The sequence below is a fragment of the Anomaloglossus baeobatrachus genome, chromosome 4, assembly GCF_048569485.1.
Source record: "Anomaloglossus baeobatrachus isolate aAnoBae1 chromosome 4, aAnoBae1.hap1, whole genome shotgun sequence".
NCBI classification, from domain to species: Eukaryota; Metazoa; Chordata; class Amphibia; order Anura; family Aromobatidae; genus Anomaloglossus; species Anomaloglossus baeobatrachus.
The window spans coordinates 658,021,210-658,045,284 of NC_134356.1; the positions used below are offsets into that span (position 1 = coordinate 658,021,210).

General features: G+C 48.3%; 1 pseudogene; it reads right to left on the reverse strand.

Annotated features, from left to right (window-relative positions):
- Positions 1-1,064: 1,064 nt before the first annotated feature.
- LOC142302030 (beta-1,3-galactosyltransferase 2-like) overlaps positions 1,065-24,075 on the reverse strand; it is a 28,742-nt pseudogene continuing 5,731 nt past the window's right edge.

Genomic DNA, 24,075 nt, shown 5'->3' on the forward strand with positions numbered 1-24,075 from the left:
AGGAGTTACCGGAGATGTTTAGCACTTGTTGGCCCTTTTGCCTTCACTCTGCGGTCCAGCTCACTCCAAACCATCTCGATTGGGTTCAGGTCTGGTGATTGTGGAGACCAGGTCATCTGGCGTAGCATCCCATCACTCTCCTTCTTAGTCAAATAGCCCTTACACAGCCTGGAGGTGTGTTTGGGGTCATTGTCCTGTTGAAAAATAAATGATGGTCCAACTAAACGCAAACTGGATGGAATAGAACGCCACTGCAAGATGCTGTGGTAGCCATGCTGGTTCTGTATGCCTTCAATTTTAAATAAATCTCCAACAGTGTAACCAGCAAAGCACCCCCACACCATCACACCTCCTCCTCCATGCTTCATGATGGTAACTAGCCATGTAGGGTCCATCCGTTCACCTTTTCTACAAGGACACGGTGGTTGAATCCACAGATCTCAAATTTGGACTCATCAGACCAAAGCACAGATTTCCACTGGTCTAATGTCCATTCCTTGTGTTCTTTAGCCCAAACAAGTCTCTTCTGCTTGTTGCCTGACCTTAGGAGTAGTTTCCTAGCAGCTATTTTACCATGAAGGCCTGCTGCACAAAGTGTCCTCTTAACAGTTGTTCTAGAGATGAGAAGGTGTGTCCAAACTTTTGGAGGGGTGGAGGTGGAGCTTAGGTGAAGCCTGGGCAGAGTCTCAAGGGGGCCCAAAAAGTTTTCCAGTATGGGGCCCTGAAATTCCTAGTGGTGGCCCTGCATGCGGGTTCAGCATGTGAGCCTGCATCGAAGGCAGGGACACAACCGATAACTTAATAGCGAATTCATCAATAATATGAATATTCCAAATGTGTTTATGACTAATGCTCAACTCCTTCCTCAATTTCTTTAATTTAAATTTGTGTCCCTTCCTATATTTATATTGCAGACTGGATTCAGAGTGTGTGTTAATCTTTGGAATGGAAGTTACTGTAGTTGATTAAACATTTATGGAAATTCAGGACATTGTCTATGGTGGCACTCAGGAGGGTAGGAATAGACAGAAAAATATAGCTTAGAGGAGTTGGACACAGATAGGTGAGACCAGAAATGTTCTCTAGAACTGTGCTGTCCAAAAGGGGAGGGGCGCTGGGAAAATGAAGGCTATATTTCAGTGATGTCTGTTCACATGAGAGTCATATTTTTTCTTTCCATATGAATGTTAGTAGTCAAAATACTGGACTTTGCCCAATATTAATTTTCAATCCATATCTAATGTTGACAAAAATTGTTTCTAACTATCCCAAACACCACGTCCATCTGTCATGGGATGTTTTGGGAGGAAACACAACTTTTCTTCTAAAAAAAGTTCCTATTTTCTTAGCAATTCTGGGACTTCTTAGCTTGAAAGTCGGCCCATACATTTCGTAATTCTTCTCCAGAATAATCCTGCACCCTGACAACTTTCCTAAATTTGCAGTGATCATAAGGAATCCTGTAGGTTATAAATGAACCTGTAGGGGATTCACTAATAGGAATGTGGAGTTCATACAAGCAAATTCCCATAAAAGCATCTTCCACGGGGATAACCCTAATTTCTTGGGCCACATCATAGATTTTTTTTGCCATGTCAAGTGAAAAAACATATCCAGGACCAGCGCAATAGGGTGGGTAGGTATGTAAGTCTGGATATAGAACATTATGAATCAAGTAGTCTACATTTAGAAACATGTCACTGTCTATCTTCATGACATAGCTGGCAGAAGGACAAAATTTGGTCACCCACTCCATACCCATTAAGGTTTTCAAGGTCAAATTGTAATAGGTGTCCATGAAGTCTTGTTGTACGATGTCCCCAAAGATCTTACTTTCCTCCTCTAACAAATCCTGGGTTAGCTCAGGAGCAATCTGAGGTAGACCCACCAGAAAAACCCTGACCACCTCAACATCATAAATACTTTCATTACCCCAGGTTTCTCGTATTGTAAATCTAGACTCCAAGTCCTGGTATCGAACCAGCACCATTAGAACAAGGTAAGGCTTCCGGTTCTTGCACTTGTCCGGCTGGTTAATGAGGAACTTGTATGGAAATGTGTACGGAGGAGCCAGGGGGTGCTTGAACGCCGGGTAAGTCATATTATTCACAGGTTTATTTCTCTCCTGTAATTTTATGGAATCTTAAATCCCTTTGTTGATTATTCTTATTTGTTTTTTGTGGTAGAAGAAATGCCCAAACAAGAACATAAGGATCAAGTAAAATAGGATAAAACATTTCTGGAAGCAAATTCGTCCACTCATTTTGTCCTCCGAAGATTAGGACCTCACCAAGATTTCTGTAAAAATGAGAGACAACATAAAAACATTCTCACAGAAACTATGTAAAAATTTTGACATTGAGGCCTGAATCTGTAATATTTCCATATGTAATATCTGTAATATTTCCAGTAGAATACAAAGTCTCTGGAGTAACTTGAAGCTGCTTAACCTCAATACAAATTCGGTACATTTCCAAAGAGACTCTTCATCATGTGAAGTTCTCAATACTTTTCTATGTGAATTTACATATATGTTTTACTCTTTAGTGTCATTACACACAGAGGGATCTAATTCTATACATTATATAGAGTCATTACACACAAAGGGATCTATTTCTTTATATTAACTATTTCTATATACAGTGTGTCCACCCATATCCTGTCCACCGCCATTAGCTTGAGAACGGCGGCAGCTATAGGCATAGAAGTGGTGTCTAGGTATAGTAAAGTAGCCATGCGCTACGCAATGAAACCACCTATAGTGTCACCTTCTGAAAAACAACGGAGTTAGCATTTTTATCTCGAAAACTGAACGAGATAGAGAAAAAAATGATACCACTTCTATGCCTATAGCTGCCGCTATTCTCAAGTTAATGGCGGTGGACAGGAAATGGGTGGATACACTTTATATAGCCTTACTTTTTACTTGGCTGCTAGTATTTGACCATTCTGGTTAGCTGGGTTGTGGTTATCATATTTATGGAAACCACTGTATATCTATCATATTGACCTGAGACAATTGGCACTACTCATTTAATTTCTGGTGGCGGGTGCCTTTCTTGGCAATGGCGTTTTTTTAAGGGATAGAACAGGGACAGACGACAAGGAGCGGGGGGTACCCAAAACCTTATGGTGCACATCTGCTGGTAGGAAGGCAATAGGAAGGGACAGATAAGCCCCCATGCAATAATGAATGCTACTACCATCTAGAAACCTGTTAGTTACGGTAATTTTGTTAAGAAATATCCCATCACCTATTCACTAATCGTCTTTGCTCTGTTGCACTCACCCTACTTGACCTTGTCTTTAAAATAGTGGACATTTAAGAAGCTATATAGCTTTTTATAATTATTATCTTTTACCTTTTAAAGTAAAAAAATCTTTTTTAGGAGTTTTTCTTTGGTCGTTCACTTACAGCTAGTAAGCCGATAACTAAAAAAGTCCGGATCCACGCGGTTTTGGGATTCCGGGTGTTTGATCCGGATCCGGCACACGAGAAATTTAAAAAAAAAAAATAGAGGAAAAAATAAAGAAAAGAAGAATGAAGCAAGCTCTTCATATTTACCAAGGCTCCGTCGAGGCTGTACGCTGCTCCAACGCGGTTGTACAGTGGTCCTGTGGCCTCCATGGACCGCTCACCATTGCTCATCCATATGCACTGCTTTCTCCGCCCACCAGCCAGCCAGGTGTCTGTGATTGGTTGCTGTCAGATGTGCCCCCAGCCTGTGTTACAGCGTCTGCCCGCAACCAATCACAGACTCTGTCTGCAGGTCAGTATCTTAGTATAAAAATAAATAAAACAATTGCCGTAGGATCCCCCATATTATGATACCCAGCACATATAAAGCCCCCCCAGCTACAGACTGCAGCCCCCAGCCCTGCGCTCATCTAGGCTGTGTATCAAAATAAGAGGAACTGCATGCCGCTTTTTTTTTTATTTAAACAAATAATTTAAAAAACTGGCATGCGGTCCCCCCCAATTTTGATGCCAAGTGATGATAAAGTCCGACAGCTGGGGGCTGGCATTCTCACCCTGGGGAGTCCCATGGTTATTGGGAACCCCCAGGCTAAAATAGCAACCTGCAGCCTCCCTAAATTGTTGCATCCATTAGATGCGACAACCTTGGCACTTTACCAGCTCTTTCCGGTTGTCTTGGTGCGGTGGCAATCAGGGTAATGAGGGGTTAATAACTGTGCATTACTGTCATCAATCCCAAAATTAGTGATGGATAGGGGTCTATGAGACCCCCCATCACTAATCTCATAAGTAAAAAGAAATAAACACAGAGAAAAATTCTTTATTTGGAATAAAATACAAAAAACACCCTCTTTCACCACTTTATTAACCCCATAAACACCCCTGCAGTTCTGACATAATCCACATGAGGTCCCACAATGGTCCTGGATCTGCTAAATCTCAGTCGCAGCGCGTGGCCATAGACATGACTGCCCGCTGTGAGTGCAAACAGACAATGACTGAGCCGAGATGAGCGATGACATCACATTTGATTTTGATTTCCGGTCGCAGCTGGAGGTTGCCACCTCCGACAGCAGATAACCTGAGTGTCGTCATCGAGCGGCTCAGACATTGTCTGTCTGCACTCACAGTGGGCAGTCATGCTCTGTGCAGATGTAGCAGAGCTGAATCGCTGTGGTACCTCGTGTGGAGTACGTTGTGCCTGCAGGGGTGTTTAATGGGTTAATAAGGTGGTGAACGAGGGTTTTCTGTATTTTATTCCAAATAAAGGATTTTTTCCGCATTTGTGTTTATTTACTTTCACTGCAGTTTAGTGATGGGGGTGTCTCATAGACACCTGCCATCACTAATCTAGGACTTAGTGGCTGCTGTCGGCTGCCATTAACTCTTTATTACCCCAATTGCCACTACATCAGGGCAATCGGGAAGAGCCTGGTAAAGCACCAGGCTTGTCATATATAATGGATACGGCAATCCTATACGGCTGCAGGTTGCTATTTTTAAGCTGGGGGGGGCAATAACCATGGGCCTCTCCTGTCTGAGAATACCAGCCCCCATCTGTCAGGCTTTATCTTGGCTGGGTATATCAAAATTGGGGGGGGACTGCACATCATTTTTTAAAATTATTTATTTATTTAAATAATTAAAAAAAAAAAAACGGCATGTGGTTCCTCTTATTTTGATACACAGCCAAGATAAGCGCAGGGTTGAGGGCTGCAGCTTGTAGCTAGGGGCTATATCTGTGCTGGGTATCATAATATGGGGGCCCTATGCCAATTTTTTAAATTTATTTACTTTTCTGTACAAGCAGACTCACACTGGCGTATGACTCACACAAGTGTAATGCGAGAAAATGTCGCATTGCACTCGGCCCCATGTAAGACAATGCTGCAGCTCACTTCTGCGAGTTTTTCCTCAGCCCTAATTGGACTGAAGAAAAAAATTTCAGCATGCTGCCATTGTCTGCAATTCTCCTATCTATCCCAGCCATACAAGTCTATGGGTGCAAGAGAAACATCGGACTGCACTCAGATGACATTCAAGTACAGGCTGACAATGAAGGAGATGGGGGGATTATCCCTCTTTCTCCTCCTCAGCTGTGATCTGATTGCAGGATAGGATCATAGTCACATGTCACTTGGACCACGCTTGCAGCAGAGCCTGAGCTAAAGGTCATTAGCATATCATATCAATCAATGCTCTCACACCGGATGCCATAAACCAGTGTGACTCTGGTCTACGATATAGACATGCATAGCGCCTCTGAATAGAAGCAGTCAGCTGACACTCAGTGTGGGGGCTCAGCTGACTGCAACTAATCACAGCCACCGGTGGGCGGCAAAAGCAGCGCATATGCAATGAAGGCTGCTCCGGAAGTGAATGCGCAACCTGTAAGCAGCTTGTCGCCATGACAGAGCTTTGATAAGTACATTGCGCATGCTCCTATCTCCTTATTCCTTCTACCAATATTTTTAATCTCCGGTTTCTGATCCCCATAGACTTATATGGGGACCGAATTTCGGAATGGAACCAGATTTAAAAAAAAAAAGACAACAGGGACCCGCTGGTCCCAGATATCTGTGAGTCCGCTCATCTCTACTTACAGCCAATGAAAACCCAAAAGTCATTATCTCCGAAAATTAGAATATTATATAAGACCAAATGAAAACATGATTTTAACCGCTTCAGGTCGAGCCCTGCTGTGCGTCCAAACTCAATGCGCCCAAAGCTCAGGAGATATTACACAATACATTTTATGGTTCAGTGACGTTTCAGTGACGTCGCTGTGACGCTGCACGGACCGCCCCCTTAGAAAGGAGGCAGTTCGCCGGTCACAGCGACGTCGCCGGACAGGTAAGTATGTGTGACGGCTCTGGGCGATGTTGTGCGGCACGGGCAGCGATATGCCCGTGTCGCGCAACAGATGGGGGCGGGTACCCACGCTAGCGATATCGGGACCGATATCGCAATGTGTAAAGTAGCCTTTAGGGACCATTTTAAACGCTTAGGAAGCTTTTGCACATGTTTTGTGGTAATTATTCTAATTTTCTGAGATAATGACTTTTGGGTTTTTATTGGCTGTAAGCCATAATCATCAACATTAACAGAAATAAACACGTGAAATAGATCCCGCTGTGTGTAATGACTCTATATAATATATAGGAATAGATCCCTCTGTGTGTAATGACTCTATCTAATATATAAAGCTGAATGTGTGTATGTATGTATGTATGTGTGTGTGTGTGTGTGTGTGTGTGTGTGTGTTTGTGTGTGTGTATGTATGTCCGGGATTGGCATCTGTGCACTGTCGCAGCTACAGTCACAAAATTTTGCACACTCACACTTCTGGACCCGAGAGCGTCATAGGCTATGTTTTGAGGGGAAATTTTAACCCCGCGCTTTACAGTTATTCTCTAAAAAAACTGCCTCCATTAAAGCAAATGGAGCTGGGAGCCACAGTGCAGCCAGAACTTCAGAAGAATGCGCAGCCACGCCCTTATATGGAATGTTGGCGTGTCTCAATGCAGCCAGGGAAAGAGACAGACAGACAGGGAAAGAGGCAGACACAGACAGGGTAAGAAACAGACATAGACAGGGTAAGAGACAGACACAAAGAGACAGACACAGACAAAGAGACAGACTGACAGGGAAAGAGACAGACAGGGAAAGAGAGGGAAAGAGAGAGACAGGTTAAGAGACAGACACAGACAGGTAAATAGACAGACAAAGAGACAGAGACAGACACAGGGAAACAGACAGACAGGGAAAGAGAGGGAAAGAAATAGACAGGGTAAGAGACAGACAAAGACAGGGAAAGAGACAGACAGGGTAAGAGACAGACAAAGACAGGTAAAGAGACAGACAGGGTAAGAGACAGACAAAGACAGGTAAAGAGACAGACAAAGAGACAGACACAGGGAAAGAGACAGAGAGAAAGAGGGAAAGAGACAGACAGGGAAAGAGACAGACAGGGAAAGAGAGGGAAAGAGACAGACAGGGAAAGAGACAGACAGGGAAAGAGACAGACAGGGAAAGAGACAGACAGGGAAAGTGACAGAGATAGGTAGACAGACAGGGAAAGAGATAGACAGACAGGGAAAGAGATTGAGACAGATGGAGAAAGAGACAGACAGTCAGAGACAGACAGGGAAAGTGACAGACAGACAAAAAGAGAGAGACAGAGAGATATATACAGAGAGGGAGACAGACATTATAATTACATTTACAGGGAAAGAGACAGAGAGAGACAAACGGTGAAAGAGACAGACAGAGACAGACAGTGAAAAAGAGAGACAGACCTGGAAAGAGGCAGACCTGGAAAGAGACAGATGGGGAAAAAGACAGACAGACATGCAGACAGGGACAGAGACAGGCAGACAGGGAAGGAGGAGACAGCCAGAGAGACAGACAAAGATAGATGGGGAAAGACACAGACCTTGATAGAGACAGACGGGGAAAGAGACCGAGAAATAGAGACAGACAAAGACAGGCAGACAGGAAAAGACACATAAAAAGAGGCGGGGAGACAGACCTGGGAAAGAGACAGACCTGGGAAAGAGACAGACCGGAAAGAGACAGATGGCATAAGAAACAGAGATATAGAGACAGACAAAGAAAGAGACACAGACAGGCAGATGAGGTAAGAGGCAAACCTAGAAAGAGACAGACAGGGAAAGAGACAGACAGAGAAAGACAGGGAAAGAGACAGACGGGGAAAGAGACAGATCTGGAAAGAGACAGATGGAGCACATTACTTGGCCAATTTAGTTAAATCTGTGTGGAATATCTGTGGTGTTGAAATATATGTTGTGAAATGATTCTATTAGCTTAGTTTTTGGTTTTTAATAATTACTAGTGATGAGCGAGTACTAAAAAGCTCGGGTGCTCGAAGCTCGGGCCGAGCCTCCCAAGATACTCGTGTACTCGGGCCGAGCAACGAGCCCAATGTTATCCTATGGGAGACCCGAGTATTTTTGTGAAATGACCCCCCGGCAGCATGGAGAAACCCTAAAAATGGCACAAAAGTCTCAGAAGAGTGCTCAAATGACATGGCAACAGCATGGGGAAGACCCCTTGAAGCATTTATCACTGAAAAGTCACAGCTGTGAACAATTTTGTCCGCGTTTTACGCCATTTTTACGGACTCACCAGAAAACCTTCCAAAATGACCCCAAAATGATTTTTCATGGCGGAAATGTTAAGGGCACATACCCAATAGTGAGATAGAGCTGGTGTATGTTACTTTTTGAGATTAATACATGAAAGATTTTACGTGAAAACATTGTGTGGCACTCCGATGTCCCTGAGAAGAGACGTACATGAAGGCCTCTTGAGTCTAATGTGCCCATTTTGAGGAAGTGAGTCTTTGTAGTATTTTCCTTTGCCAGGGCAGTCCAAAATTGTGAGGTTCACCAATGCCCCTGCATACAGACGTGCATGAGGGCCTCAAAACATTAAGTGTCCATTGTCAGGAAGTGGGTGTATTATAGTATAGCCCTTAGGCAGGGCAGCCAAAAATTGGGAGGCTCCACATTGTCCCTGGATAGAGACGTGCATGATGGCCTGTAAACCTGAAGTGCCCATTGTAAGGAAGTGGGTCTATTGTAGTATAGCCCTTAGGCAGGGCAGCCAAAAATTGGGAGGCTCCACGTTGTCCCTGGATAGAGACGTGCATGAGGGCCTGTAAACCTGAAGTGCCCATTGTAAGGAAGTGGGTCTATTGTAGTATAGCCCTTAGGCAGGGCAGCCAAAAATTGGGAGGCTCCACGTTGTCCCTGGATAGAGACGTGCATGAGGGCCTGTAAACCTGAAGTGCCCATTGTAAGGAAGTGGGTGTATTATAGTATAGCCCTTAGGCAGGGCAGCCAAAAATTGGGAGGCTCCACGTTGTCCCTGGATAGAGACGTGCATGAGGGCCTGTAAACCTGAAGTGCCCATTGTAAGGAAGTGGGTCTATTGTAGTATAGCCCTTAGGCAGGGCAGCCAAAAATTGGGAGGCTCCACGTTGTCCCTGGATAGAGACGTGCATGAGGGCCTGTAAACCTGAAGTGCCCATTGTAAGGAAGTGGGTGTATTATAGTATAGCCCTTAGGCAGGGCAGCCAAAAATTGGGAGGCTCCACATTGTCCCTGGATAGAGACGTGCATGATGGCCTGTAAACCTGAAGTGCCCATTGTAAGGAAGTGGGTCTATTGTAGTATAGCCCTTAGGCAGGGCAGCCAAAAATTGGGAGGCTCCACGTTGTCCCTGGATAGAGACGTGCATGAGGGCCTGTAAACCTGAAGTGCCCATTGTAAGGAAGTGGGTCTATTGTAGTATAGCCCTTAGGCAGGGCAGCCAAAAATTGGGAGGCTCCACGTTGTCCCTGGATAGAGACGTGCATGAGGGCCTGTAAACCTGAAGTGCCCATTGTAAGGAAGTGGGTCTATTGTAGTATAGCCCTTAGGCAGGGCAGCCAAAAATTGGGAGGCTCCACGTTGTCCCTGGATAGAGACGTGCATGAGGGCCTGTAAACCTGAAGTGCCCATTGTAAGGAAGTGGGTCTATTGTAGTATAGCCCTTAGGCAGGGCAGCCAAAAATTGGGAGGCTCCACGTTGTCCCTGGATAGAGACGTGCATGAGGGCCTGTAAACCTGAAGTGCCCATTGTAAGGAAGTGGGTGTATTATAGTATAGCCCTTAGGCAGGGCAGCCAAAAATTGGGAGGCTCCACATTGTCCCTGGATAGAGACGTGCATGATGGCCTGTAAACCTGAAGTGCCCATTGTAAGGAAGTGGGTGTATTATAGTATAGCCCTTAGGCAGGGCAGCCAAAAATTGGGAGGCTCCACATTGTCCCTGGATAGAGACGTGCATGATGGCCTGTAAACCTGAAGTGCCCATTGTAAGGAAGTGGGTCTCTTGTAGTATAGCCCTTAGGCAGGGCAGCCAAAAATTGGGAGGCTCCACGTTGTCCCTGGATAGAGACCTGTTAGGTTCTTAGTGCCTCCGTGCTTGCATTTAAAAACCGCACGTGTGTGCCTGTTGGTGGCAGCTTTCCGCTGCATTTGTGTGAGTTTTGCAAAAACTTGGATATAACGCACAAGTCTAGTGAATACACATCAGCACAGCATTGCAAAATGCGCAAGGGCGTTGTCAACGAACAAGGAAGTGGACGTGATGGTGGTGCAGGCAGAGACCGAGGTTGTGTGCAAGCTCTAATTTCGCCACAACAAAGGGCCACATCTAGTCGCTCGCACGTCCTGTCCCAAATTCTTGGGGACCGCAGCAGTACACCGCTCTTGAACCAAGACCAGTGTCAACAGGTTGTTAGTTGGATAGCGGATAATGCTTCCAGTCAGATTGGCACCACCACAAACACTCTGTCTTCCACACGGTCAAGTGTCAGTAGCCGTGATACTGCACCGCACATTTCAGAACCTGATCCTCCTTCCTACCACCAGGCCGAGTACACGTCCACGGACATTACTGATCCCACACTTGGACACTCGGAAGAGCTGTTCGTTCACGTTTCCATTCACAAATTCTGGCCTCTCGCCAGCTCCTGTTGAAGTGGGCCATGACGAGATTGTATGTACAGATGCCCAAATATTTGAGCAGCCACGTTCTCACGAAGTTGGCAACGTGTCTCAACAAGGGGTGGACGATGATGAGACACAATTGTCAGGAAGTCAGGAGGAGGAGCAGGGTGCGGAAGAGGAAGACGACGTGGTGGATGATCCAGTAACTGACCCAACCTGGCAGGAGGATATGCAGAGCGAGGACAGCAGTGCACAGGGGGAGGGAGGCGTAGCATCCCAACAGGCAGTAAGAAGCAGAGTGGTGGCCCCAGGCAGACGTCAGGCAACTGTTCCCCGGAACAACACGACACAAGGTGCCTGTACAAATGTTAGGTCTTCCCGAGTCTGGCTGTAATACTATTGTATGTATTGAGGATTTCGATTGCGTTAGGGCAATGACAACCAGAGACGAGTTCTTGGTGCAAGACGTTTATAATATGCAACCAGCAAATATGTACATAAACGGAACAAAAACACAGTAGAACATAAATACAGGAAATACCTTCCAGGGACGGAGCGAAAGGGAATTCCCGGGACCGCGCACCGGACTCCCCCAGGGAGACCACCAAGAGCGAACCCCTATACAGGGACTGTCTGGCAATCACCCCAGAAGCCCTAAATGCGCAGCAGCCGGGACACAAAAGGGCAATAGGTAAGTCCAAAAATGTCCGTACGTGATGTGAGTCCAGAGTGGTATTAAACGGAAGGAACCGGGCAGAAGTGCCGACCAAAGACGGCAAACGGAGTCCGGGCACAGCTAGATGATACCAGATGAAGTCCAGAGTCGGTGTCGGTTGTTTTCCAAGAGGATCCGAATAACAATCAGGAACCAAAAGCAGCAGGGCAGGAGCACACAGGAAGCAGTATACTCAGGCACTGGACTAAGCTTTAGGGGCGGCTTTTAAACAGATGGACAGGAAGTAGGGCAACAGAACAGAAAACTCCATGTTAACAAAGGGCAAGCTCTTTCAAAAGAAAACTGGAAAACCCGGAACTCTGACACTGGCAGTTTTTTAAGTTGGCTCCAGATGATTCTAAAAAGGCCATTTGCAACACCTGCCATGCCAGCATCAGCAGGGGTACCAAAACTAGCAGCCTGACCACCACCAGCATGATCAGGCACATGTCAGCCAAGCACCCGACTTTGTGGGAAGTACAACAGAGTCGAGGAGCAGTGCTTGCTGATGTCACTGCTACGTCTTCGCTGGTTGTGCATGCGAGCCAATCCCCTGTCCATGCTGCCTGCGAACAAGCCTCCTCCACTCCTGCACCTGCAGTTGCCTACGCAGAAAGAACACCATCATCAAGCACGTCCTTGTCCCAGCGCAACGTTCAGTTATCCATTCAGCAAACCTTTGAACGCAGGCGCAAATACACTGCCAACACCCCACATGCCACAGTTCTAAATGCTAACATTTCGCGACTGCTTGCGCTGGAAATGTTGCCTTTTAGGCTGGTTGAGACAGAAGCATTCCGCGACCTGATGGTGGCAGCTGTCCCACGTTACTCGGTCCACAGCCGCCACTATTTCTCCCGGTGTGCCGTCCCCGCATTGCATAACCACGTGTCACAAAACATCACACGTGCCCTGAACAACGCTGTTTCAGCCAAAGTCCACCTAACCACAGACACGTGGACAAGTGCATGTGGGCAAGGCCGCTACATCTCGTTGACGTCACACTGGGTTAATATTGTGCAAGCTGGGACCCAGTCTAAGCGAGGGACGGAACACGTCCTTCACACACCAAGTTTTGCAGGCCCTACCTCAGTCAGGGTTTCACACACACTCTACAGCTCCGGAATGTCATGCTCCTCAGCCTCCTCCTCCTCCTGCGCATCCTGATCCACTTTACCCTCCACACCAGTCCCAAGCTGGAAGTGTCGCGGGCGGAGGAGGGGACGATGCGCTCTCCCACTGCTCGGGTCCGGCTGACGCTGCTCTACGGCTGCTGCTGCTCGTTGGCTCGAGCGATGGCCGGATCCCGGGGACTCGAGCGGCGCTACTCGCCCGTGAGTGAAAAGGGGTGGTTTGGGTTTTGGGGATATTGTCCGTGACGCCACCCACGGTTGTGGTGATTGTGTGGACACCACCGCTGCTCTGGCCGGGGATCCCGGGAGCCTGTGACAGGGAGCAGCTTTGTTGTTATTTCTCCCCTCCGTGGGTAGGGGGGTTGGTTGTCCCGGGGCCTGGTGATGGGGTAGACATGGATGACAGGCGGGTTGCGGGGCCTGATGAGGTGCAGGGTCGCAGGGGCAGCACTGTGCCGCACGGCACGGAGGTACTCACTCAGCCCAATGATGATGACACAGTTCACGGTTAAACAAGTGGCTGGATGGACGGGTCACTCGGACGGCTGCGGTTGTTCCTCCCTGCAGGTTAGTGATGACTGTCTCTCCCTGCACCTAAGTTAAGTGTTGGTAGTGATGGTTTCCCAACGGTAACCCGCTCCCCGACCTGGATATGGGCCGGAGGAGCCCCTTTTGCCCACAGGCGCTGGCCCTGGGAGACGGTTGCCCTTGGCGGTGGCTGTGTCTCCCCTTCACGGTTGTACGGTTGCCTTCTATCTGGACTTGGCTGTTTGGAAACCCTGAGGTTCCCTTCACTAACGGATTTGGCAAATTCACGGCGACACCAAGCCTTGCCGGGATCCGAAAGTCCTCTGCCAATGGTGCTGGCTTCTCTTTGTATACCGGTCCGGTACGGCCGGGTCACCACCCGTCCACGGTCCTTACGGCAGACTCCAATCGGCCTCCACTGCAGACGGTCACCACATCCTGCCAACCTTGCTGTCATGTCCGGGCCACACACCTGGACCAACTTCAGGCTCTTTGCTGTCACTTTTCTCCTCTCTACTACTTTCCTCCTTCCACTTCCTTAGCTTAACTCTCACTGCCTGTGTTTTACCTCCTCCTCGGTGGGTGGAGACCAACCGCCTGGCTCCACACCCTGGTGTGGACAACAGCCCCTGGGGAAGGCAACAAGGATTTTGTGTTTTGACTATGATATGCCTGCAGGGAGTGTGGGGTGTTTAAGTGTTGTGCTCTGTGGCCCCTGGCTTGTCCAGGGCGACACAGAAGCACTGCAGCACTGCCTCGGCGAAGCGGCAACAGGCAGTGCTGAAGCTAATCTGCATAGGTGACAAACCCCACAATGCAGAAGAGGTGTGGACAGCTCTGAAACAGCAGGCAGATCACTGGCTCACAACTCTGAACCTAAAGCCAGGAAAGGTCGTGTGTGACAATGGCCGGAACCTGGTGGCGGCTTTGAGGCGAGGCCAGCTGACACATGTTCCATGCGTGGCCCATGTGCTCAACCTCGTGGTTCAGCGGTTTCTAAAGTCATACTCAGAGCTGTCTGATCTGCTGGTAAAAGTTCGCCGCCTGTCTGCACATTTTCGAAAGTCACCTACTGCTTCAGCCGGCGTTGCCGGCTTAAGACGCCGTTTGCATCTTCCGGCACACAGACTGGTGTGTGATGTCCCCACGCGTTGGAATTCAACTCTGCACAAGTTGGTCAGGATATGTGAGCAGAAGAGGGCAGTTGTTGAGTACCTGCATCACCTAAGCCGTCAGGAAATGGGTCAAACTCCACACATAACACCTGAGGAGTGGAGATGGATGTCCGACCTATGCACCATCCGCCAAAACTTTGAGGACTCCACCAAGATGGTGAGCGGCGATGACGACATTATTAGCGTCACCATACCGCTTCTCTGCCTTCTAAAATGGTCTCTGCTCAAAAAACAACCATGATGCATTGCAGGCGGAGCGCGATGAGTTTGAGCAAGAAACAGTAGTGGGTGTGGGTGATGATAACACACAGCCCAGCCTCGTCTCATCACAACGTGCAGTGGAGGACTATGACGAGGAGGAGGATGAAGACATGGAGCAACTCTCTGGCCAAATTGAGGATATGACATGCAGTCATATCCTCGGTTCAGCGTGGCTGGCCAGAGGACAGGGTAGATGATGAGGAGGAGGAGGAGGAGGACAGCATGTTCAGTCATCGTGTTGGTCAGGATACTGAAGTGATGGCTGTTAAGAGTCTGGCACACATGGCTGACTTTATGGTAAGCTGCCTGTCTCGTGACCCTCGCGTTAAGAACATCTTGGCCGACAATCATTACTGGTTGGTAACACTGTTAGACCCACGCTAAAAGGAGAACTTTATGTCTCTTATTCCCGAGGCGGAGAGGTCAGGCAAAATGCAGCAGTTCCAGAAGGCCATAGTCACGGAAGTAGGCAAAGCATTCCCCTCACAAAACGCTAGCGGCATAGGTCATGAATCAGTGGACAACCGAGGCGTACAGCCGAGAGAGGCACAAGTCCAATCCGCCAGAGGTAGGGGAACAGTCTTTAAGATGTGGGACAGTTTTCTCAGCCCCTCACGTACCACAGCCCCTGAGGTGCGGGGTAGTGCCACAAGAAATCCTAAGTTTGCCCAGATGCTGAAGGAGTACCTTGCAGATCGAACAACTGTACTCCGACATTCCTCTGTGCCTTACAATTATTGGGTATCCAAGCTGGACACGTGGCATGAATTGGCTCTCTACGCCTTTGAAGTCCTGGCCTGCCCTGCTGCTAGCGTTTTGTCAGAGCGTGTTTTTAGTGCCGCAGGTGGAATCATTACAGATAAACGCACCCGCCTGTCAACTGAAAATGCTGACAGGCTGACTCTGATCAAGATGAACAAGGGTTGGATTGGGCCAGACTTCACCACACCACCAGCAAATGAGAGCGGAATTTAAAGTTTGCCATGTACCTCCACTCACCCATGGGTACACACTTCTGGACTTTGGATAATCGCTGGACTGCTCCTCCTTCTCCTCATGCGCCACCATGATGATGACCATTACAAATTGCAATACTTAGGCCTTTGTTTCAGGTATACCCCCAGTGGTAAATTTTTTCGCCCATTCTTTGCAGAATGGACATTACAACGACAGGAGACCCGCTCCTTTGCAATGGGAACAATGTTTTGAGGCCCTCATGCACGTCTCTACCCAGGGACAACGTGGAGCCTCCCAATTTTTGGCTGCCCTGCCTAAGGGCTATACTACAATACACCCACTTCCTTACAATGGGCACTTCATGTTTACAGGCCATCATGCACGTCTCTATCCAGGGACAATATGGAGCCTGACGCTGCCACCGACTGCCACACACATGCTGTTTTTAAATGCAAGCACGGACGCAATAAGAACCTAACTGGTTTTTCGGAGCGACAATTACTGAGAAGTCTGACACTATCAGACACTGCTGACTGACGTGTATTATACACTAGACTTGTGCGTTATATAATAGTTTGTGCAAAACGCGCACCTGTACGCTGCCACCGACAGACACACACGTGCTGTTTTTAAATGCAAGCACGGACGCAATAAGAACCTAACTGGTTTTTTTAGGAGCGACAATTACTGAGAAGTCTGACACTATCTGGACTGTTTTACACTGTGTACACCAGCCCCAGATATGATGAAGGCTGGTATACGGTCACCACTACCCTGCCTGCCTGCCTGTATACTGCTACAATAGTCCTGACAAGGACTCTTCTGGTCACTAGCCTGTATTCCGACCTGGCTATACCCTGCCTGTATATAGCAACAATAGTCCTGAGAAGGACTCTGCTCCTGTACTCCGACCTGGCTATACCCTGCCTGCCTGTATACAACTAGAATAGTCCTGAGAAGGACTTCTGGTCACACTGTTTGCAGCCCTGCTCCGGAACTAACTATAAAGGGCCGCAAAGCTTTCCCTGAATCAGCGACACTCTCCCTGCACTGACTGTCTGGATAGTTGTGAGCAGAGCACAGCGCGCCGGCCGGTATAAAGGCTCGGTCACGCTGTGCAGGCCGGCCAATCACTGCAATTCCACAACTAACAGGGCTGTGGCATTGCAGTGGTCTGCCAGCCAATCCCTGCATGAGGGATGGCTCTCAAAAGAGCGCCAACATGCAGAAATGAAGACCACGAGTACAGCACGAGTATCGCGAGATTACTCGGTCCCCGCCGAGCAGCCCGAGTACAGCGATACTCGTGCGAGTACCGAGTAGTGACAAGCATGCTCGCTCATCACTAATAATTACATTTCTATCTATTTGTTTTGTGGTTTTTGTGTGCAGAATACATTTTTGTTAATACATTCTATTTTGTTAACAGCAGTTATTAACCGAAGCCGGGGAGTACAGCTAGTAATATATAAAGCTGAATGTGTGTATGTATGTATGTATATGTGTGTGTGTATGTATGTATGTCCGGGATTGGCATCTGCACCATCGCAGCTACAGCCACAAAATTTTGCACACTCACACGTCTGGACCCCGAGAGCGTCATAGGCTATGTTGTGAGGCGAAATTTTAACCCCGCGCATTCCAATTTACCAATTTCTCTATCAAGGTCTGTGTCTTTCCCTATCTATCTTTGTCTGTCTCTCTGGTTGTCTCCTCCTTCCCTGTCTGCCTGTCTCTGTCCCTGTCTACATGTCTGTCTGTATCTTTCCCCATCTGTCTCTTTCCAGGTCTGTTTCTGTCTGTCTCTTTCCCCGTATGTCTCTGTCTGTCTTTGTCACTGTCTGTCTCTGTCTGTCTCTTTCCCTGTCTGTCTCTATCTCCCTGTCTCTTTCCCTGTCTGTCTTTGACTGTCTCTCTCTATCCGTCTCCCCACTGACATCTTATTACCTCACATATAAGCATCTTATACTATGAATGTCTTTTGTTCCTATAGCAACCACTCACAGCTCCTACTAATAACCTGTAGTTCCAGGCTCCATTTACTTTAATGAAGGCATGTTTTTTGGAGAGTAACTGTAAAGCGCGGGGTTAAATTTTCCTGTGAAAACATAGTCTACGACGTTCCCTTGGTCACATGAGGTGTCTGTGCAAAATTTTGTGATTGTAAATGTGACAGTACGGATACACTTTTCATTTCACTTTTTCCCCATTATGTAGATAGGGGCAAAATTGATTGGTAAATTGGAATGCGCGGGGTTAAAATTTCACCTCACAACATAGCTTATGACGCTCTCGGGGTCCAGACGTGTGAGTGCGCAAAAACAAAATTTTGTGGCTGTAGCTGCGACGGTGCAGATTCCAATCATACACATACACACACACACACACACACACACAAACACACACACACACACACACACACACACACACACACACACACACACACACACACACATACATACATACATACATACATTCAGCTATATATATTATAGCTGTAGCACCCGGCGCTGCCCGGGATAGTAACTGTCTCTCTGTTTCTCTCCCATTCTCTGTCTGTCTCCCCCTCTGTATATATCTCTCTGTCTCTCTCTCTATTTCTTTGTCTGTCTGTCTCTTTCCCTGTCTATCTCTGACTGTCTCTGTCTCTTTCTCCGTCTGTCTCAATCTCTTGGTAATGCAGACCCCGTTTTCTTTTTTTTTTGTTACAAAGTTTGAGGGATCCTTGGGTGAGTGGACATGTACGTATTGATATAATGATATTATATGTTTTTCCTAATAACATTTGATTTTGAGGCCAAGGCCAAGGCCTGTCATAGCATTTCGTATTGCTCTCAATGTGTCAAGAGTGGGAGAAGAGAATTGCGCTGACATTTCAACACAATGGGCAGCACTTTGAGCACATCGTTTAGTGGGCTACTGTCGTTGCACCATGTCACAAATGTGTCAATAACTCGATAAGGAATAAAGTTACATTAAAAATTAGTACACCCTTGTTTTTCTTGTGCAATTCTCTATGTGTTTGATGTGTCACATGACCCCCTTCCCATTAAAAATAGTAAAGTTGAATTCAAAGGGCTGGCTTTGCAGATGGCCGCCATGGGCGTCACCCGGCCTCAAATGTTTTGCTCCTTCAATGTACTAATATGCCACAAACGGTAAGGTGATATCAACACCCACTTCCATTTTATCAGGGTGTATCCATACTTATGGCCAGCGTCGGGCTGGTTACCGGAGGAATCTCCAGTAATGCCAGGCCTGGATTCAGGTACCTGCATTGCACTCCGGAGCTCTCACCTGAGCTCCGGCGTGCAGCCAAGCTGTACTGCGAGCGCCGAGTGATTGATTCCCCGGCGCTTGCGGTTTAGTTCATGTCAGCTACAGACAGGCCGGGGTGATCTCCGGTGCTCACACCTGAACTCCGAAGATCAGCCCGGCCTGTCAGCAGCTGTAATGAACTGAACTGCAAGAGTCGGGGAATTAATCACTCGGCACTCGCGGTACAGTCTAGGCTGCACTCTGGAGCTCAGGTGAGAGCTCCGGAGTACAATGCAGGTACCTGAATCCAGGCCTGGCATTACTTGAGATTCCTCCGGTAGCCAGTCCGACGCTGCTTATGGCCCACCCTGTACAACCAATGACATGTACTGGTTAGCAGAAAGTACAATACTGTGTCCACAAATGCAAATTGATAGATATGCTATTTAGTATATACTTTACAATGGTATACTGTATACAGTACATATGTGCAGAAAGTTACCTCCAGAGTGGGTCAGAGCGCGGTGAAAGGACAGAACCGGAAGTGTGCACGGTGAGTATTTGCTCTTATTGCAAAGCATTGATCTTAAACCAAGTTACACGTTTTTGAAAACTTTGCTTGTCTTGCAAATCGCTCTCAAACCAAGTTACTCTTAATCCAAGTTTCCCCTGTAATGGTCTTTATGTCGCGGGCGGGGAGGACGCCGCTGCCACGCGCTCACTAACGCTCGGGTCCGGCACTGCTGCGGCTGCTGCTGCTCGGTGGCTCGAGCGGTGGGCCGGATCCGGGGACTCGAGCAGCGCTCCTCGCCCGTGAGTGAAAAGGGGTTTTGGGGATTTAGTCCGTGACGCCACTCACGGGTTGTGGTGAAGATGGGCACCACCGCTGCTGGTGACGGGGCTCCCGGGAGCGATGGTATGGAGCAGCTGGGATGTTGTTTTCCCCCTCCGTGGGTAGGGGACGGTGGTCCCGCTGCCCGGTGGTGTGACAGGGAGGCAGGTTTGGTGAAGTGCAGGGTTGCAGGGACAGCGCGGCGCGGTGCCGGATGGCACGGGTGTACTCACTCAGCAAGAGATGCACAAAGTCCTCGGTAAACCAAACGGCTGGATGGACGGGTCCCGCAGCCGGCTGCAGTGTCTCTCCCCGGACAGGTGATGGCGGCTGTCTTTCCCTGCACCTTTGTGTACTTGTTTGACTACGATGGATCCCCAACGGTAGTCCGCTCCCCGGTGTATGGATGCCGGAGGAGCCCGTTTGCCCGCAGGCGCTGGCCCTTGGGTCTTTAGCCTTAGGTGGTAGCTGTATACCCTCACGGTGTGGGCGGTTGCCTTCTAACGGGTCTTTGGCTGTTAGGAAACCCCTGGGGTTCCGGTCACACTCGGATTTGACTATTGTCGGCGGCTCCAAGCCTGGTCGGGGTCCGATGGCCCTGCCTGTGTGTGCTGGCTTCACTTCGCTCCCCGGTCGGTACCGGCGGGCCAACGCCCGACCCCGGTCCTATGGTTCCGCGTCGATTCACCACTCCTGCAGACGGCCACCACCGTCTACCAACCTTGCTGTCAGTGCCTGGGCCACAAACCCAGACACCCAAGTGCTTACTCCTCTCACTTCAAACTCCAAACTCGATCTGTCACTTTTCCCGCCTCCAGGCCTGTGAACTCCTCGGTGGGTGACCTGGTGTGGACATCAGATCCTGGAGGGAGGCAACAAGGATTTTATGTTTGGCTAATGTTACTGTCTCATGGGGGGTGGGGGTGTGTGAGTGTTACCTGTGACGACCTGGCTAGTCCAGGGCGCCACATTTACAGGTTATTGTTCTGTGCATTGAATTTTATCAATATTCTATTCAAATGAACTAAATAAATAAATTATTTATAACTTTAAGGGTTCACTAATTTAAAAGAGAATTTTTTTTGTCAGAGTTACAGTATAAGCATGAAGGAGAAGGAACATTAAAAAAGAAGAACGTTTGTGAAGATAAGAGGTGACCAAATGTATAGGAGTTGACCGAATGATTAAAAGTTTATGGATGCAAAGAACTTGTATGGTAGAGACGAAAGGAATGGTGTAGAGAAATGGAAGGAGATCATGAAGAGGAAAAGAAAGACTATGGGGGAGGAAGAAGGAAAGGCGCAAAAGCTGGTTAAGCATGGTAGCATAAAGCCCACTATAACCAATTAACTTACCATTAATAAAGAATAAATACTCAGACACATGACATTTGGATAAAAATGGCCGTGGTGTTTTATTATTGGTAACTTGATAAATTAAATTCACCATATTATTGAAATTCAATAACCATAAAATTCCATAAATACCACCATAAAGTACCATTAACCACTTATAAAACCACAATCCACCCAACATAGTTGGGCGATTTTTTCCCAACTAATAAAACATCACGACAAAAATAATAAACAGTTAAAAACCATGACTTTACACTGGGAGGGCGGGCGGGGGATTCTTCTTTCTTCACAGCTGGAAACTGACACAGCTGGCTCACAGCTGGCTCCTTATAAAGGCAAGTCTCCTGCATATTTACCTCTGTCCACCAATGACAGACTTTAAAATTGGCGCGCAGCAGGCTGACCAATCACACAGCCTGCTCGCGTTACTCACAGGGGGCAGATTAACCCCATAAATTCCCATCATAACAACTTCCATTACCACCACGCAGCAGGCTGACCAATCACAGCAGCCTGCTCATGTTACCACATGAAGGGAATTAACCCTTCATTCCCCATACTGAATTTGGCACCGCTCAATGCCACAACTTAAACTTGAAACACCTATAAACATACTGTCAAGGGGCCCATGCCACCATGTAATCACCAGGCTATACGCTGCTGGTGATTATACAGGATTTGTGTTCCTTACTTGCGCTGTTCCTCTCCTTGTCCTGTTTCTTGTCAGGTGTGTGCTCATTTTTTTCTTCTCAAGAACTTCATTCCTCTTAAGGGTACTTTACATGCTGCGACATCGCTAACGATATATTGTCGGGGTCACGTTGTTAGTGACGCACATCCGGCTCCGTTAGCGACATCGTAGCGTGTGACACCAATGAGCGACGATCAACGAGCGGAAAAACGTGAAAAATCGTTGCTCGTTGACACGTTAATTTCCTTAATGTTGTTCCTCGTTCCTGCCGCAGCACACATCGCTATGTGTGACACCGCAGGAACGACGAACATCTCCTTACCTGCGTCCACCAGCAATGAGGAAGGAAGGAGGTGGGTGGCATGTTCCGCCCGCTCATCTCTGCCCCTCCTCTGCTATTGGACGGCTGCCGTGTGACATCACGGTGACGCCGAACGCACCTCCCCCTTAGAAAGGAGGCGGATCGCCGGCCAGAGCGACGTCGCAGGGAAGGTATGTATGTGTGACGGGTGTTAGCGATTTGCCCATGACACACAACCGATGGGGGCGGGTACGCTCGCTAGCGATATCGGTACCGATATCACAGCATGTAAAGTGCACTTTAGTGTGTCTGTGACCAAATGGATTTGTGTTATCCCCTGTATGAGATAACACAGAGAGTGTGAATATCAATAGGTAATATAAGAATGTCAACAATGTCTGAGTATATAAAATAATTGGATTCATGTTTGTACAGATAGCGGAAAATCACCAACAGTTTGCTCTAGTACATTGCTGGAATGTGACGAGTAATTGGCCTAAAGGGAAAGAGTGTGAATATAGCAATGTTTCTTTATGAATAGATGGAAGAAGGAAGTGATGGAATAATTATGTAGCGCCCATGAAGCCATCAGGTAGCTACACGATTCTGCACCCTCACCAAGATGCAGGGCCTACCCCCTAGGGCCCCGGAAGACCAGTGCCGGTCACACACAAACACTCCAGGTCATCCCAGTTTTCCCCAACAATCCCCCATACAATGGTGCAAAGCTAGGGTTGGACCAATGGATGACCGTCTAGAGATGGAGTCAGTCCAGTCCACTAGTTGACCAGGTGGGAGAGGCAGACAGTGGAGAGTCAGTCTGAGGAGTCGGAGAGTGAAAGTGGACGTGAGGAGACGCACTGACAAGGAGTTAACAGTAACCTGGTGCACAGGAGGGTAGTTCCTGGTGGAGTACTACCAGACTACGCACCAACGGGGTACAGGACCGTAGGTCAGGCATAAAGCTACAGGCAGGCCTAATAATACCTGCACAGCGAGGGGTCCATCAAGGACCTTGCTGACCCTAAAAATCCGAGACTCAGTAGCAGAGAGAACCGGGGACAGGACCAGAGACTCAAACCCCACAGGGTTCACGCTACCATGATACGGACAGCAGAGCAAAACCACTGGACGGGGACCCACAGTTGATCTATGCCACGGGGACCCACCAACCAGAGACAGGTGCAGGGGAAGAAGGTACCAGATTACTAAACTGGCACTGGGACAAAGGGGACCTGAAGGTGAAACCACCCAGCCTAGGGTGACCAGTTACCACCAGAAAGTGAGGAAAGAACCAGTTGCACTGAACCCCTTGTGTGGACTACCTTCTTCCGACACTCGTCATTACACCTACCCTTTAGGGCCCGGCCCTGCTGTCGCGGGCGAAGGAGGGGACGCTGCGCTCTCCCACTGCTCGGGTCCGGCTGCTGCTGCTGCTACTGCTCGGTGGTGGCTCGAGCGGTGGGCCGGATCCCGGGGACTCGAGTGGCGTTCCTCGCCCGTGAGTGAAAAGGGGGTTTTGATTGTGGGGAATTTGGTATTGTCCGTGACGCCATCCACGGTTGTGGTGAGATTGGTGACACCACCGCTGCTCTGGACGGGGATCCCGGGAGCGATGACAGGGAGCAGCCTGGATGTTAGTTCTCCCCTCCGTGGGTAGGGGGTTGGTTGTCCCAGAGCCCGGTGATGAATAGGGATGGATGGCAGGCGGGTTACGGTACCTGATGAGGTGCAGGGTCGCGGGGGCAGCGCTGTGCCACACGGCACAGTGGTACTCACTCAGCCCAAAGATATACACGGAGTCTCCGGTAAAACAAACGGTTGGATGGACGGGTCCCACAGGTGGCTGCGGTGTTGTTTCTCCCGGCAGGT